This window comes from Rhineura floridana, chromosome 8 (genome assembly GCF_030035675.1).
Source record: "Rhineura floridana isolate rRhiFlo1 chromosome 8, rRhiFlo1.hap2, whole genome shotgun sequence".
NCBI lineage: Eukaryota > Metazoa > Chordata > Lepidosauria > Squamata > Rhineuridae > Rhineura > Rhineura floridana.
The window spans coordinates 56178262-56194404 of record NC_084487.1 but is presented as its reverse complement, the minus strand read 5'-3'; the positions used below and the strand labels follow the sequence as shown (position 1 = coordinate 56194404).

The window sequence follows — 16143 nt, the reverse complement described above, 5'->3', positions numbered from 1 at the left end:
ACAATAGTTTATTCCAATATTACAACTCACAAAGCTGTATTCTAGAGATTAATTATAACATGCTGCACTTCCAAATGGTAGGATTGTGCGGGTTTTTTCTTCAAATGCTCTCTATTTTACTATCAGGACAATGCATAATTTCCACTCATCTTTAAAAGAGACAAACAGCTACTTCAGACTAGGGTACATTAAAAGTTTAACCTTTGAACAGCAGAGCATTGGCCTTCAGAACTACCATGTTACATATTTTTCAAAAAGAAAACAAAGGCCATGAAAATAAATCAGGTTTGAAGAAAGGTTGGTATGGAACCATGGTGAACATTTAAACATATTTATTATTTATTTATTTAAAATATTTCTATCCCGCCCTTCTACCCTATAATAGGGCACTCAGGGTGGCTTACAAAAATAAAATCAAACATGTACATAATAAAATTGTAAACAGTAAAATCACAAAAACATTAAAATAAATTAAAATACATAAAATACAATTAAAATACATAAAATACAATTAAAATACATAAAATACAATACACACACACACACACACACATATATATATATATACATATATATAGGGATTGGTACTAAAGGGACTACAAAGGTAAAATTTAACGTAGAAGGCATAAAATCAGTGTCAGGCTCTATCTTCAGTCCCTCCCAAAGGCTCTCCAGAACAAGATCATTTTCAGAAGTCTCCAGAAAACCATCAGGGAGGGAGCAGAGCGAACTTCTTTGGGTAGAGTTTTCCAAAGCTTGGGGGCCACAGCTGAAAAAGCTCTCTCCTGTGTGCCTGTCAATCTAACATCTTTCACTCCAGGCACGCAGAGGAGACCAAAGGCAGATGATCTTAAATCCTGGGTAGGTCGTAAGGGGACCCTCAGGTACACTGGTTCAAGGTGGTTTGGGCTTTAAAGGTCAGAACTAGCACTTTGAATTGGGCCCGGAAACAAACTGGGAGCCAGTGGAGTTGATAAAGCACAGGGGTAATATGCTCCCTGTGCTGTGCTCCAGTTAACATTCTGGCTGCTGCATTTTGAACCAACTGCAATTTCCGAACCGTTTTCAAAGGCAGCCCCACATCGAGGCTTGATTACTGTAATGCACTCTATGCCACCAATGCATGTGTCACTGTGGCCAAGTCAACTGCCTCCAAGAACGGACGCAGCTGGTAAACCAGTTTGAGTTGGCCAAAAGCACTCCTGGCTACCACAGCCACCTGATATTCAAGCAGCAGGGCAGGATCCAGGAGGACTCCCAAAATGCGGACCTGCTCCTTCAAGGGGAGTGCAACCCTATCCAGAACAGGTTGTAACCCCATCCCTGATGCAGGTTTTCCCTTGACCAGCAGTATTTCCGTCTTGTGGATTAAGTTTCAGTTTGTTAGCCCACATCCAGCCCTTCACAGCCTCCAGGCACCGGTTTAGGATGAGCGCTCCCTCCCTGCAATCAGGTGGTAGGGAGAGATAGAGCTGAGTGTCATCAGCATATTGTTGACATTGTACTCCAAATCTCCTGATGACCTCTCCCAGCGGTTTCATATAAGTGTTAAAGAGCATGGGAGACAGAATGGAACCTTACAGTACCCCATAGGCCAACAGCCAGGGTGTCCAGCAGTACTCTCCCAGCACCACTTTCTGGGTCCTGTCTGTCAGGTAGGACCGGAGCCACTGTAAAACAGTGCCTCCCAATCCCATCCCAGCTAGATGGTCCATGGTTGATCATATCGAAGGCTACCGAGAGGTCCAGCAGCACCAACAGGGATGCACTCCCCCTGTCTGATGCCCGGCGTAAGTCATCAAGCAGGGCGACCAAGGCAGTCTCTGTCCCATGGCCAGGCCTGAAGCCTGATTGAAAAGGGTCTAGACAGTCCGACTCATCCAGGAAAACTTGGAGCTGAGCAGCCACTACCCTCTCCATCACCTTGCCCAGAAAGGGGAGATTAGAGACTAGGCGGAAGTTGTTAGAATCCGCAGGGTCTAACAAAGGCTTTTTTAACAAAGGTCTTATCACAGCCTCCTTCAACAATGTTGGCATAGAACCTTCCCTTAGGGAGGTGTTAATTAAATATGCCTACCTATCTGCCACTCTTCCTCTGGCAGATCTGATTAACCAGGATGGGCAAGGGTCAAGGGAAAAAGTAGTGGCCCTCGATTCTCCCAGAATCCTGTCCACATCCTCAGGCTTTGCAAGCTGAAAAGTATCAATAGAAAAATGACAAGAGGAAGCTTCAGGGACATCTGGCACAACTGTAGTTAATGAGGAGTCCAAGTCAGTCTGCAATAACAGCTTTAAGTCTTTTGGGGTAGGTATGTACAAGCTTAAGTCCCTCCGTGGCGCAGAGTGGTAAGCGGCGGTAACGCAGCCGAAGCTCTGCTCACGGCCAGAGTTCAATTCCAACAGAAGGAGGAAGTCGAATCTCTGGTAAAAGGGGGCAAGGTCCACTCAGCCTTCCATCCATCCGTGGTCGGTAAAATGAGTACCCAGCATACGCTGGGGGGTAAAGAAAGGCTGGGGAAGGAACTGGCAAACCCACCCCATATATATATATGGTCTGCCTAGTAAATGTCACAAGATGTCACCCTAAGAGTTGGAAATGACTCACACTTTGCTCACAGATTTGCTCCACGTTGTTCAGGTTGGTTGGACATCACTTGTAGACAGCAATTTTCAAAGAGTGGCACAGATTCTCAATGAGATTGAGATCAGAACTTTGACTGGGCCACTGTAGGACATTCACCTTTTTGTTCTTGAGCCACTCCAATGTTGCTTTGGCCTTGTGCTTGGGTCATTGTCCTGCTGAAAAATGAATTTCTTCCCAAGCTTCAGTTTTTGAGTGGACTGAAGCAGGTTCTCTTGCAGTATTTCCATGTAATTTGCCCCATCCGTTCTTCCTTCAATTTTAACAAGATACCCAGTCCCTACTGATGAGAAGCATCCCCCCAGCATGATGCTACCACCAACATACTTCACTGTAGGGATGGTGTGTCTTGAGGCATGGGTAGTGTTAGGTTTGTGCCACACATAGCACTTTGTGTTTTGGCCAAAAAGCTCTATCTTGGTCTCATCTGACCACAAAACCTTTTCCCACATCACAGCTGGGGCACTCTTATGCTTTCTAGCAAACTCCAGACGTGCTTTCAGATGGTACTTTTGAGTAATGGCTTCTTTCTTGCCATTCTCCCATACAGGCCAGTGTTATGCAGAGCTCTTGATATGATTGACTGGTGCACCATTACTCCACTCTCAGCCACTGAACTCTGTAGCTCTTTCAAAGTGATTGTTGGCCTCTCTGCGGCTTCTTTCACAAGTCTCCTTCTTGTTCAAGCACTGAGTTTTGAGGGGCGGCCTTTTCTTGGCAGTGCCTGGATGGTGTGATACAGCTTCCACTTCCTGATTATTGATCCAATTGTGCTCACTGGATATCCAAACACTTGGATATTATTTTGCACCTTTTTCCTAATCTATGCACTTGTATTACATTATCTCTCACTTCTGTAGAATGCTGTTTGGTCTTCATTTTCATTCAGATCCACAGCCTGACCAATGATGCTTCAACAATGGGGTTTTTATCCTGACAATGTGACAGCAACTTGAATGGTTCACAGGTGGAGGCCAATGGTAAGGTAGTTGTGTCCTCAATAGGGCAATTTCTTTCATCTGTGTAAACTGGAAGTTTCCACAGCGCAGGGGTTGAATACTTATGCAAGCAACATGTTTCAGTTTTTTATGTTTCTTACAAGCATTTCCCAACATAAAACCAGTGTCACCTTACAGTAATTGATTTTGAGTTTCAGTGTTTCAAAATAAAATATCATACAGAATGGAATTACAATGTACCTTTTGTAGTTCAGTAATATGGGAGCATTGGTCAGGGGTCTGATTACCTTTGCAAGACACTGTATATAAGTACGGAGTGTTAGCTATAGAAACAACTTTTGATATTCAATGTTGTTTATTATTTTAATGGATTAATTATTTTGTTACATTGTATTGTCTTTATTTTAAGCTACTTGGCTTATTTTAACAGAAAAAAAATACATACATACATTAAAAAAATTAAGCTATGAAGATCAGAGGCAGCAGACAGTATAAAGGCTTTGTCCCAAGAGACTAGAAGGTTTACCCTCTCCTAAAATTGTAACATTATTTTCCATACTTACTAAGCACTGCCACATGTTTTGTATGACAAAAAATCTTTTTACAGCTTCTCAAATGTTAACTGGATGCTATACCTAAACATGAAGTAACCTAATAGGGTTGAGTAGGTTTTTTAAAATGTACCACAAACATAAAATGATAGCCCCAATTATGTGCCATGAAACTATCACTGATAAAATTATTCATTTTGTTCAGGTATGCAAAGAAGCTTAAAATGCACCTTACCCCAAGTGCCTTTAAAACTACCTCAAAACACTCTACCACCCTATACAGATTTAGTCACGGAGTATATATTTATCTGTCTAGCCAGCCTATTACTCATCAGTCATGAAGAAAACTTTTGTCACTATACAAAAAGGATACAGAAACATGCTTCTGAAAACATTTGCAAGCTGTCATTTGGACTCTTGAGAGTCAGAAAACATTCTGCCTACCTTTGTATTTTGAAAGTGCTACAACTGCCTTTATTTCCTATTTTTTAAAAGTAGGTCTATGTTCTTTTCTATTCTTAAAGAGAGTTTCCTTTTTCATCCAGACTGGTAAAGTAACTTTACCAAATTTGGAACAAACCAAAGTATCTTAAACAAACTGCCAAGGTTTAATGAGATTAGCAGCAAGGAAATAACCAAGGATAAACTGACCTGGTTTACCTAGTTGCATCTACCAGATGAGGCTTTGGAGAATTGCTCCAGAAAAATGTTTCAGACTTCTAACTGAAACTTCTAAATATTCAAGAATAAACATCTTCAGATATTATCTAACTCAAAAATGTGGGTGTGAAAAAACAACATGAGAAGTTTCCACCAGTAGGTTAGGGCATAATTTTGAAAACCTTTGCCTGAAACTTCAGCTAACTTTTCAGGGACATGATAACATAAATACAGTGATCAAAAGGATTAAAATGCCAGTTCATGGACAATGACATCTTTGCCAACCTGGTGGCTTCCAGGTGTTTGGGGCTATAGCTTCCACCAGCCCCAGACCAATTTTTACACAAAACCTTCTGTACCTCTCTTCTTTCCTAAAGCAGTACTCCCTAGACCAGGACTAATCTCTGGAATCTGATTTTAATAACAGGGTCAAGTTCTATTACATGTGAAGTGATGACAAAGAAAAGGCATCTCTTAGCAGGTACATTTTTTTCCATGCCACAAGGCAACCACAGCCTGTCACCGGATAATTATGATTAAGAAGCAGGGCTTTCAGGGCAAATGCTATGGGTCAAAAACAGAGGATCAATTACAGCAGTAGAAAAAGTGGGCAAACATATATAGTTATCCAAGTTGGTAAGATCCCCATAATGTTTCAAAGAACTCTTTATCGAGTGAAAGTCTCCTTTGGTATGCTGCAGCATGAAATTTTGTTCCAAGCTATTTTTAGTGGGGAGTTTTGTTTTTTAAAAAAACTTGGTAAAGAATTCTTCCCATTACCTTTGCGTTTGTCAACTGCTACAGCTCCCAGGAAGGCTTGAGCCCCAGCACCACTCTCCTGGAAATAAACCACTGCTCTAGGTTCAGATGGGATACTGCTACATATGCTGGTCAAATGATGCTCATGTTGAAACTGTCTTTCTCCCTTTCATATGCTTCCCAGATGGAACTAGGTTGTTTATATTAGGTATATTAGACTGTGCTCTTATCTCAGAGATACCATTTGTTTTTCTGTATTTTGCAAAAGGATCACATTATTTATTTATTACAATTATATCCCACCTTTCCTCCAAGTAGCTCAAGGTGGCATACAAACATGGTTCTTCCCCTTCTCATTTTATTATCACAATAACCCTGTGAGGTACGCTAAGAAACAGGGACTGGCCCCAAGTCACCCAGGGAGCTTCAAGCAGGGACTGGAACGCTTATCTCCCAGATTCCAGTCCACCCACTATACCACACTAGCTCTCTAATGATTCGTGTTTTTGAGCATATACTTTGCAACTGTAAAAAAGTAGTCTTCTTTGTTTTCTGTGAATATGCCTATGGGCAAAGTCACAATTCTACCACCAGGAAGGAACAGAGTTAGTCAGAGGAAGCCTATGAAGGACATCCTTTAATATGTAGTTTGAGTAATCTTGTTAGCCAGAAAGGTTATTTCCAAGTTTAATTAAAACTAGAAACCAAACAAAATGTGTTATACAGAGATAAGTTTAGCTTATCTTATGACTTCCAAATTATCGTTCCTATATATAATGAAGAGCACAAAGGAGGCAATATTAGTTGTTAGGATGGTTGGTTGTTAAGGGAAGGGCAGTAAGAGCAAATTTTCAGTAATTTAAGCCTTTGACTCTTAAACACGTCTACATTAATGTGGTCTTAACCACTTGTTTAAAATTGCCTTAGTTGTCAAAGGCAAAATCACAAAGTATTTAGAACAAGGTAGGGATAATAGATACATAAGAAGCAATGCCACAAGTGCATCAGAAGCAAAAGCCCAACCCAGTAAAGAGGAAAAGTAGCTATTGTCAAGGAAAGAAAATGAACACTAAATTCAAACTTCTGCAGAACTAATTAGATTGTGTGGAAATTTTAGGCAATCTGAACAATCAAGCAAAATATTCAAGGATATTCTATATTCTTCAAGGTTTAAATCTAGTATACCATATCACTGCAAAAAGATTATTATTATTATTACTGCTACTATTTATATTCCACCTTTCCTCCAAGGAACTCAAGGTGGCGTACATGATTCTCCTCCCTCTCCATTTTTTCCTCACAACAACCCTGTGAGATAGGTTAGACTGAGAGACTGTCACTGGTCTAAGGTCACCCAGCAAGCTTCATAGCTGAGTTGGGTTTTGAATCCTGGTCTCCCAGGTCCTAGTCCAACACTCTAACCACTACAAAACACTGGCTCTCAAATTAACTTGAATGCTCTTTAAACTACTGTGGCTAATTTTTAATACAGTCAGGAGCATTCTCTAAAAATACTAACCAAGTCCCCAAATCACTTAGAAATTTATAGGTTAGCTTCAATGGTCCAAATATGAACTGCAAGAAGAAACAAATTAACAGGCCACAGAGTATGTCTTATCATGCTTCTTTCAGCCAATATATGGGCTGACCTACAGCTGCTGTCCAAGCTCACTGCAATCTATGCTAAATATTGTACTGAGAATGAAGTTGCATTCCAGCTACTTATTTCCCATGCTATTTATGCAGACCCAGCAAAAAAAAAATCACACTGGCCATCTTTGGGGTATATTTGTATCTAAATGATATTTCCAATGAAAAGATGGGGTAACTTTGTCCCCCAGAGGCCATTTTTGTCTGTGTTGTCAGCACAAGTGTGCTTGACAATACCAAAGCACCTCGAGCAAAAATCAAAGTGTTTCTGCCACTTATTCAGCAGAGGTAAACATTTTTCAGAGCTGGCCCCTACCCCATACATATTGAGTAAACAACACAATCTGCCCCAAGGGCTTTTTGCTGGGCTGTATTTGGACCCCATTGGTTTTTTGTTTCCAGAAGGGAAACAGTAAGTGGTAACTGGCTGAAATCTGGGAACATCAAACAGGTTAAAATTTATGACAATGTTCTAGGAAGACACCTCTGTAGGTCTACTTATGTGTACATTACACAATGAAAAGTGCACCTAGGGTCCAAATGTATCCCAGAAGTCTGCATGAAGGCTACTATCTACATGAATTAAACTACTGGCTGGGTTGTGCAGGCATATCATCAATATGCTGATATAGCCAACTCTATTTCTGCTTTTTAACTAAATCAAACAAATATGCATCTGGATAGAGGTGTCACATGGGGGAATGAATTCACCTACCCAGGAGCTGGGTTTCTGACTATACTGGATGGGGTCATACTTTGCTTAAAAGGCCAGGATTACAGCTTGAGATGTTTTTAAATCTCGCCCAGGTGACATCCATGGCCACTTGAAGCAGCTCTTATCAGATTCAAATGATACACCACCTGCAGCAGTTCTTGCACAGGAATGAATTTAACATAGGATACGTGAGGGGAATATGTGGCTCTTCAGCTGTTGCTAAACTACAACTCCCACCATGCCTAGCCATTAGCCACACTTGCTGAGGCTGATGGGGGTTGTAGTTCAGCAACATCTGGAGGGCCAAATGTTCCCCAGCCCACCATAGGAAATATCCATTCTCTAGTCACATCATGATTATTGTATTGTAATGTGTTTCATGTAGGGCTGCTTTTGAAAACCATTTGTAAACTTCAATAGGCCCAGCACATTATTAACCTGTCATGCAAAATCCATATCAGCAAGGCACTGGAGTGTTGCCAAGTCCCAATCAAAGCACTGGACTTTGTCTGTATCACTGTAAACAGCTTGGGCCCAATGTATCTATAGATTTCTTCCTCATGTATGAGCTTGCTTACTTGCTTTGGAGAATGTTTTCCAGGTCCATCCTTCATGATGAGGTGGATAGCAACTAGAGATAAAGTCTTCTCCACTGTGCTGGTATATCTAACTCCCTTTCCTGAGGAGTTCAGTTAGAGCCTTCCTTTTGAGTGTTTCGGTGAGAAGCAAAGAGCTATCCTAACCATTATGTAGAGTGCTGTGAAAGGGCACTAAATTGTTATTTAAGTTATCATTACTGTCAGAGAAGGGGAGGGGTGCTTTTTGTAATTTTATTTTATTTTTATAGGTGGTAAAATAATGTGACTGCCTTGAGTACTATATACTTTGACTTAGGGAGGAGGAAGCCATTTCCTGTTCTACCTCACATAGCAAAATGTCTTGAGCTGGCATTGCACCTTTTAAACCTCCTAGTTTATTTTAGCGCCTTCTTGAGAATATAGTTTCTACTGTTTCTAGTTTTTACTATTCCTTCTTTTTCATTATGTTGTTAGGCATTAGTAATTCTGTTGCTCTAACTTGTTTTTATGGTGAATATGGTATGCTGCTTAGGACGCACTTTGTGGAACAGCAGAGTGTAAATATTTTCTTGGTTTTTTATTTATTAATAGTAGTTATTGATCATGACTATTCACTAATTAAACTGCAGTAGAATAAGGTCACATAATTGATGGTTTGCATTTTACTTTATGTATTACGTATTTTGTACCCTTACCTGGGATCCACGAGATGAAGGGCAGGCTATAAATATCTTCAGAAAATGTTATAATAATTTCTACTATTCAATTAATGTTATTTTAAAAATCCATCTAAATGCATGGTTAAGAAATTCAAAAGCCCTCGGGTGGGCTAGAAGCTGCTTCTCTAAGGTCCCTATGTAAAAAGCAAGCTCAGAAAATGGTACTATTTGTTTAACTGTGCCAGGAAACTGAAACTCCAACAATGCCAGGAGGACTTCTGACCTAAACTTTAGTACTGAGTAACAAATCAAAGTCTGCTCCAAGAAGTGAAACTGACAGTCTCCAGAGTGCAGGGACATGGTGCCAGCTGGCATTGCTTATGAACATTCTGCACAGAGACAGCAGCAATGACAAGTGAGCAAACTAGAGCTCCTTAGTTGTCTGCATCCTACCAGGGAAATGTCAAGCTGACAGAAGGACAACTGCATGTCCTTCAGTTTTCCAGAAGCACCAATCATGATTACGCAACAGAATCGTTAAGAAAAAGGAAAGTATGCACAGGTTTTAATATATAAATCCCAGTCAATCACACAATAAACAGCAACTAAACAGCAGGTCAAACAGCAACCAAAAATACTTTGGATAGGGCTGTCCACAAGCTTTAGGTTAAGAATGAGGACTGTTGGCCTCCAGATATTATTGGACTACAACTACCATCAGCCCATAGCCAACAAGGGTAAAGATGGCAGAAACTATAGTTCAACATCATCTAGAGGGCTACAGGTTTCCCCATCCCAGCTCAAGGCCTACATTCAGGTGATCTCAAGCTCTTACAAAACAGGTTCTTGGATGTGAGTTTAAAACATTTGAAGGGCATGATATAGGAAAAATAGTTTCAAATGCTGCAAAACGCAAAGGGCTGGATACAGAGTAAGTTAGCTGAAGCTGTTTCCTATTGAAATCAATGCAGTTTCAATTAGAAAGCAATCCTAACTGGGCCTGGGGAGGAGTGGAGCCACTACTATGTGACAGAGGTCTCTGATTTTTGGTGCATCCATTTGATTTTTCATGGGCATCAATGGGACTTTGGAACTCGCAGATGCAAAACTTCCAACACCCTGCCCCAAAATGCCACATTTGAAGGCTTTGCAGTGCCTACCACTAATGAGAGATTACCATACACCCGAGAGCTCCTGCAACCTCTCCACCACCACCAATGATGTGTCTCTCCACTGACAGAGGTGACAAATGCACCCCACATTAACCCGACCCAAACCCACAACATTGCAGGGGGTGGGGAGGATTGCAGGCTTAATCATGGCTAGCTTTTCACATTTATTTCAATAGGACCTAAGCACAACTAACGTATTCTGAATCCAACCTGTAATATCTTCAGGTATGTGGTGCAAGAGTGCTATCTGGGTTTCTGTCAAATATATTGTTTCTGCAACAAACACAAAACAGCTTATCACCTCTCAGGATTCTTAATTTTCATCATCATTTTATACAAACTTACAAATGTTTGAAAATACATTCATACATAAGAATTGAAAACTTGCTTCAGCTGAGGGAAGGATTCCATTTTCTGAAGTCTGATGATTCTCTCAGGCTGATACTGATTTGACAGATCAGTTTGAGTTGTTCTAGTTTTTTAAAGTATATTATTTACTGGGTTAGAAAGGGATACAAATCAAATAGAATGAATGTCAAGTTCTGAATAGCTAATTTTGCCCACTGTTATACTAACACTTGCTGAAGTGAAGATGATATACTAGAAGAATGTAATGTTATGACAGTTACATTTTACTTGCCAACAAAATTATATATAATGGTTTGCATCCTGTGAATGATGAAAAGGAAATTTATAGAAGGAGATTATTTATCTATTTATATCCCGCCGAAGAGGAGCCCAGGGTGGCACACAAAAACATTCTTAAACATCTTTAAAAATGGGCTTTAAAATATATTAAAACACATCTTTTCTGTTCCTTCCTGCCCCTGCATGCTCAAAAAATGAGGCACCTCCACTCAATTGGGGGCAATTCCCCTTTCCCCTGCAGCCTGTTGTACCTCATCTCACATCATTCAGGAGAATCCCAAGCCCTCCAGATAAGCTTTTTGGAAAGGGCAATGGGGAGGAGAGGCAGGGAAATCCCATTCCATCCAACCTTTGTCCCATCCACTGATCTCAGGAACCAAGCCAATGTATTTCATATTCTTACAGTACAATATGTGTTTTACAGATTTAAGGCCCGCTATGTTCAATAAGCCTTACTCCCAGGAATATTTTCATGGGATTGCATATTTGAAGGACATAGTAAACTTTTAAAGTAGTAAAGTGAGTTTGGTTGATAAGAAAACAATCACTACAAATATTTCAGTTTTTCATGAAATCTCCATTTCTCTACCTAACTTAAAATTAAAAAAGCATGGGTTCCCTTCCCTCCCGCCACCACTGTGCCCCCCTCCCATGGTTTCAGTTGCTCCATGATCCATTCTCTGAGCCTGCTTCCTTTTGTTGGAAACAAATTTGGAATAAACAACTTTGGAGAATCTGGGAGAAGAAGCAGTTAATCAGGCCAGGAAGACTGATGGATTGTTTAGTACCTGACACTGCAGATAATTCCATTATTGAGCTTTGGCTGCTTTAAGTAAAACATTTTTTAAAAATGTAAAAACTTCTGTTTCTCCTGAGTTACCCACACAACTGTGTAATGTGAGCCTCTTGGCAGAGCAGTTCCCTGTAGTTCACATTCAAGGAAGAGTTATCTGTTCGAGCAGAAAGAGACATCAGTGAGACATGGGCTTTCAAAGACATATACTTTATGAAGTGGTGCAGCTCTCTTGCAGAGCATAAACATGGGTAGTTTGGAACTATATTTTTACAACTCAATTTGATGAGAATGTCAGCGTAATTTGGACCCCAGTTCTTTCTTCTGGGGGTGTCAACTCTCTAAAATAAAAACAACAGCACCTTAAAGACTAAAGGCACAATCCAACTCATATTTACGCTAGGGTGAGGGGAGTTGAGTATGGTAGACCCCCAGGTGAGCCAGCAGGAGCCCCTCGGCCGCAGTGGAGCTCAAACCCTGCCAGTTCAGGTGGGGGTCCACCGGGGAAGCCCGGCTTGCCGAAAGGGGTCCACCGGAAGCTGGCGTAAGGCCTGAAAAAGGGATGTTCCAGGGGTACGCCAGAGGAGGAGCCACGGGGAGAATTTATGCAACATCCAACGCCTGCGGGTCCCAATCCAGGCCAAAGTTACACCGAGAAAAAGGTCGGTCTGAGAAAATAATTGTAATGGAAGTCAATGAGGAAGGCTTACTCGCCAGTGGAGGTATTCATAATGCCATCTTTTTCTTTTCTGTTCATGCACGCAGCTCCCAGCTGAGCTGGCATTTAGCCAGCCCAGCAGTTCCTGAATGGCAAATGAATGCTGCGGAACTTCCTACCGGCTCCTCCTCCACCGGGACCCTTTCAGCCAGCTTCCCATGAGCTGGATTGCTCTGTAACACATTTTTATAGCATAAGCTTTCATGGACTTCATTAGATGCATAAAGCATTTTTTATTTTATTTGTAAGAATAGTTACATACTGCAGTTTCACTAAAAGAAATCAAAGCTGTTTACAACAGTTGCATATGTATATACAATAAATATATATACAATAAAAACTACAGCCTGAGTTGCAGGATGGATAGACAGACAGATTGTGGGGAAAACATGTGAAACAAGGAGGTCAGAGGGAATTAAAATGCAGAAAGTACAGAGACACTGATACTTAAACCATGCACTTCATGCATCTTATGAAATGGACATCAGTCAATGAAATATTATGCCATAATAAAGAGCCTAAGTTGCCACAATACTCTTGGTTGATTTCTCTGCAATAGACTAACATGGCTAATGGGCTACCCCTCTGGGGGTATCCAGAGGGGTATCCTTGCCAATCTGTAACTTTCTGGTCTACACTTATGTTTGCAGGTTCCTTGGACAGACATATACATTTCCATGAAGCCTGAAGCCTGAGAGACTTGGGTCAGAAAGTTTTGTGTTGGATAAAAACCTCTAACCGGCCACATACGATTCTGAGACACACTTTAAAGAAAATGGGAGTCAAACCTCCAGGCCAAGACCTGATTGCACAGCAGTCCTATTGGCAAAATTTAATGATGGCAGTGTGCAACAATCAAAGCCACAGCAAATGAGTTTATTTTAAAATTTGAATTACGCAGAAACAATCTGAAGCACACCCTCTGTTTAACAATGCTGTGTAATGTGACGGGACAGACTAGAATTTGGTACAGGAAGATTACTTCCTTTCCCTACACAGATCCAACTACTTCAAGCTGTGAAGTTCATTAATTTCCAAGTACTAAACATCTCATCCTAGAAGAGGGAAAGCAGAGCTTCTTTTGCCTAGAGCCAAAACTAACAAGGCCAAATGACAATGTAAATAATCAAGACCTACTTTCTTTGTTTTTTACCAGACAGAGGTTACTTTACTTATTCATAGCCGAGTGGCTGAAATGTGTGCAAAGTAGCCAATTCTTTGGCTCATTTGTAGTCTTCTGGGAAGCAATCCCTGATCCAGTATAGTCTTCCTCTAGGTTTATCATCGCTGCATGCAAGTCTCATTCAACCTCCCAACTAAGAACAGCTCCACATATGATATTTTGTAATAGTCAGATATTTTTGTATAGGAAATGTAGAATGCATGTACACTGTCATTTGAAAAATGTGTGTTCATTTCATATGTACAAACATACATTGAGAATCCATAGCTGATAATGGCTGCCCACAATGTGTATACTTTGTAAATGTATACACTCTTGAGAACAGTGGTGGGGAACCTGTGGCCTTCCAGATGTTGCTTGGCTACAACTCCCATCATCCCCACTGATGGGAGTTGGGAGTCCAACAATATCTAGAGGTCCACAGGTTCCCCTGTGGCAGATGATGCCACCCACTCCAGTGCCAGCCCTGTATGATAGTCCAGTGGTGTCTATCCTATTTCTGTCTCTCTCTGCTTGCCACCACCCATGTATGTGTCACCTAAGGCAAGGGGCATAGGATTCCCATTGCCTTATGGTGGTCATCTCTGGAGCAGGGAAACACCCAGCTGAATTCCAAGTTTCCTACTTGGCAACTTCTGTCCATCTTCCTTCCTGCCCTTCTATGCACTTCACAACAGCAAGTAGCACAGCCCATATGGTCTGAGCAATGTGGGGAAACAACCAGCCCTTGAGTCCACCCAGAAACTAGTACAGCCCAGAAACCCAGTCCAGCAGTTTGTTCAATAGAAGTAAAATAAATAGTGATTTTATGAGGAACAGCGTGTATGCAATCAAAATGGAAATAAAATCTGATAACAGAGTATTGGTCCAACTCTTCCTACACTGGGCCAAACCAATATAGCAAAATTCTTCACAATGGTCACTTCTGGCATTGGCAGTTTCAGTGTCATTTGCAGGTTGTGGGTTCTGACAGGTGGCTCTGTCCAACCAATAGAATGTCACATAGCAAGAAAAACTGCCAGGCGCTAGAAGATGAAGCAAACAAGATGACAATGTCAGGAAGGTGGGGCTGTCAAAGTGTTGGACTGCAGCCTTACCTCAGACTGTGTACTGGGAACTTGGCAGGAATCATGTAACCCCTCCGACTAGATAGGCTGGGGAGAGGGCAGAACTGCACCAAACCCTACACCTGCTCTAGATGCTCCAAGAATTAAATATCTAGCTTGCTTTTCACTCTTTAGATGTTTACACATGTCCTTTACCTCTCAATTACTTAACTCTATTCAAGCTCCATCTCTGCAATTCTGACCTTGTACAAATTTCAGTACACTGTACTAGTTAAATCGAAAGCAAATGGCTTTAAAATGGATTGCAATAAAATGCTGCATGGGAAGCATTGTGAACAACTGTCTTTCAAACCAAAACCCAAAAAATATTTCTTTTGCTAGATTTTATAATGATTTCAAGGAAGTTATATCTGTGCCATCCCAGTAAGCACTTCATTTTTGAAGTAATAATTGCACTACTCTCTAAGGTTGCTGGTGAAGAGCAATTCCTATTCCCCCACCCTCCACTCACAAGCAGCACAAGTATTGCTGCTCCTTTGTTGCGCAGAAGCTGTTTGCAGTAGCATTACTGGCAACTGGCAGATACTATCTGTGATGTAAGTGGGATCTCCCAACTGTATTTTAAACCAGCCCTGGCATGCTCCAGTTTTTATTAGATCATCAACGCTGGCCAAGAGAAAAAGTAAATTCTTCTGTGTCATTTCCCTGATCTGCACTGTCCCCTGAAGATGCTGTTAGCCCAGATTTTCCCTCAGTGGGCCAATTAACTTTAGGACAACAGTTTACATCACACAAAAAAGGAATGGACATGGCTATAAACCCGACTCTGGATCCACTGCCCTGATCAAATCTGAGCAGGTCTTGGCGGGTTTAAAGTCAGAAGAGCCAATTTGGAGCTCCTTCGTCCCTCCTGATTGTTTTGGCTGGCCCTGAGTTCCAGGCACAGTCCACCTGTTTCAACATAGCAAGCTATCACGCACTGTCAGCTGAAAGCTCCTACAAAATGCATGGAGCACTCAGAGTGCCATCCACCCAGTTTCAAATGTCTGCTAAACTACTTTCATGAAGAGTGGGGATAGCTTTTATTCATGCCTTTTAATTATCAGGGCATTTTCACCACCTTTCTACCCGGAAGAACCTAAATTTTCTGCATCAAACTTCAGAACAAAGGGAAAGGCTCTTCAAAGACCCCCCCTCCTCCTCTTCCTAGTAATTTTTAGCAGCAATCCCAGGCCAGGTGCCCATAACGTTCGAAGTCCAGAGAGGAGTCACGAAAGAAACAGAGGTGCAGATGCAAGCGGGGCCAGGATGCCCAGTGGCTGCTCCACCCGGCAAACAAGGCAAGTTGAAACCTGACATTTGACACATCACAGAAACACGTTGCTGAACC

General features: G+C 41.3%; 1 protein-coding gene across 3 annotated transcripts in view; it reads right to left on the bottom strand.

The window, feature by feature from the left end:
- Positions 1–16143, bottom strand: part of TMCC3 (transmembrane and coiled-coil domain family 3) — a 175477-nt gene that overhangs the window by 54414 nt on the left and 104920 nt on the right. The gene's annotated exons all lie outside the window — the stretch shown is intronic.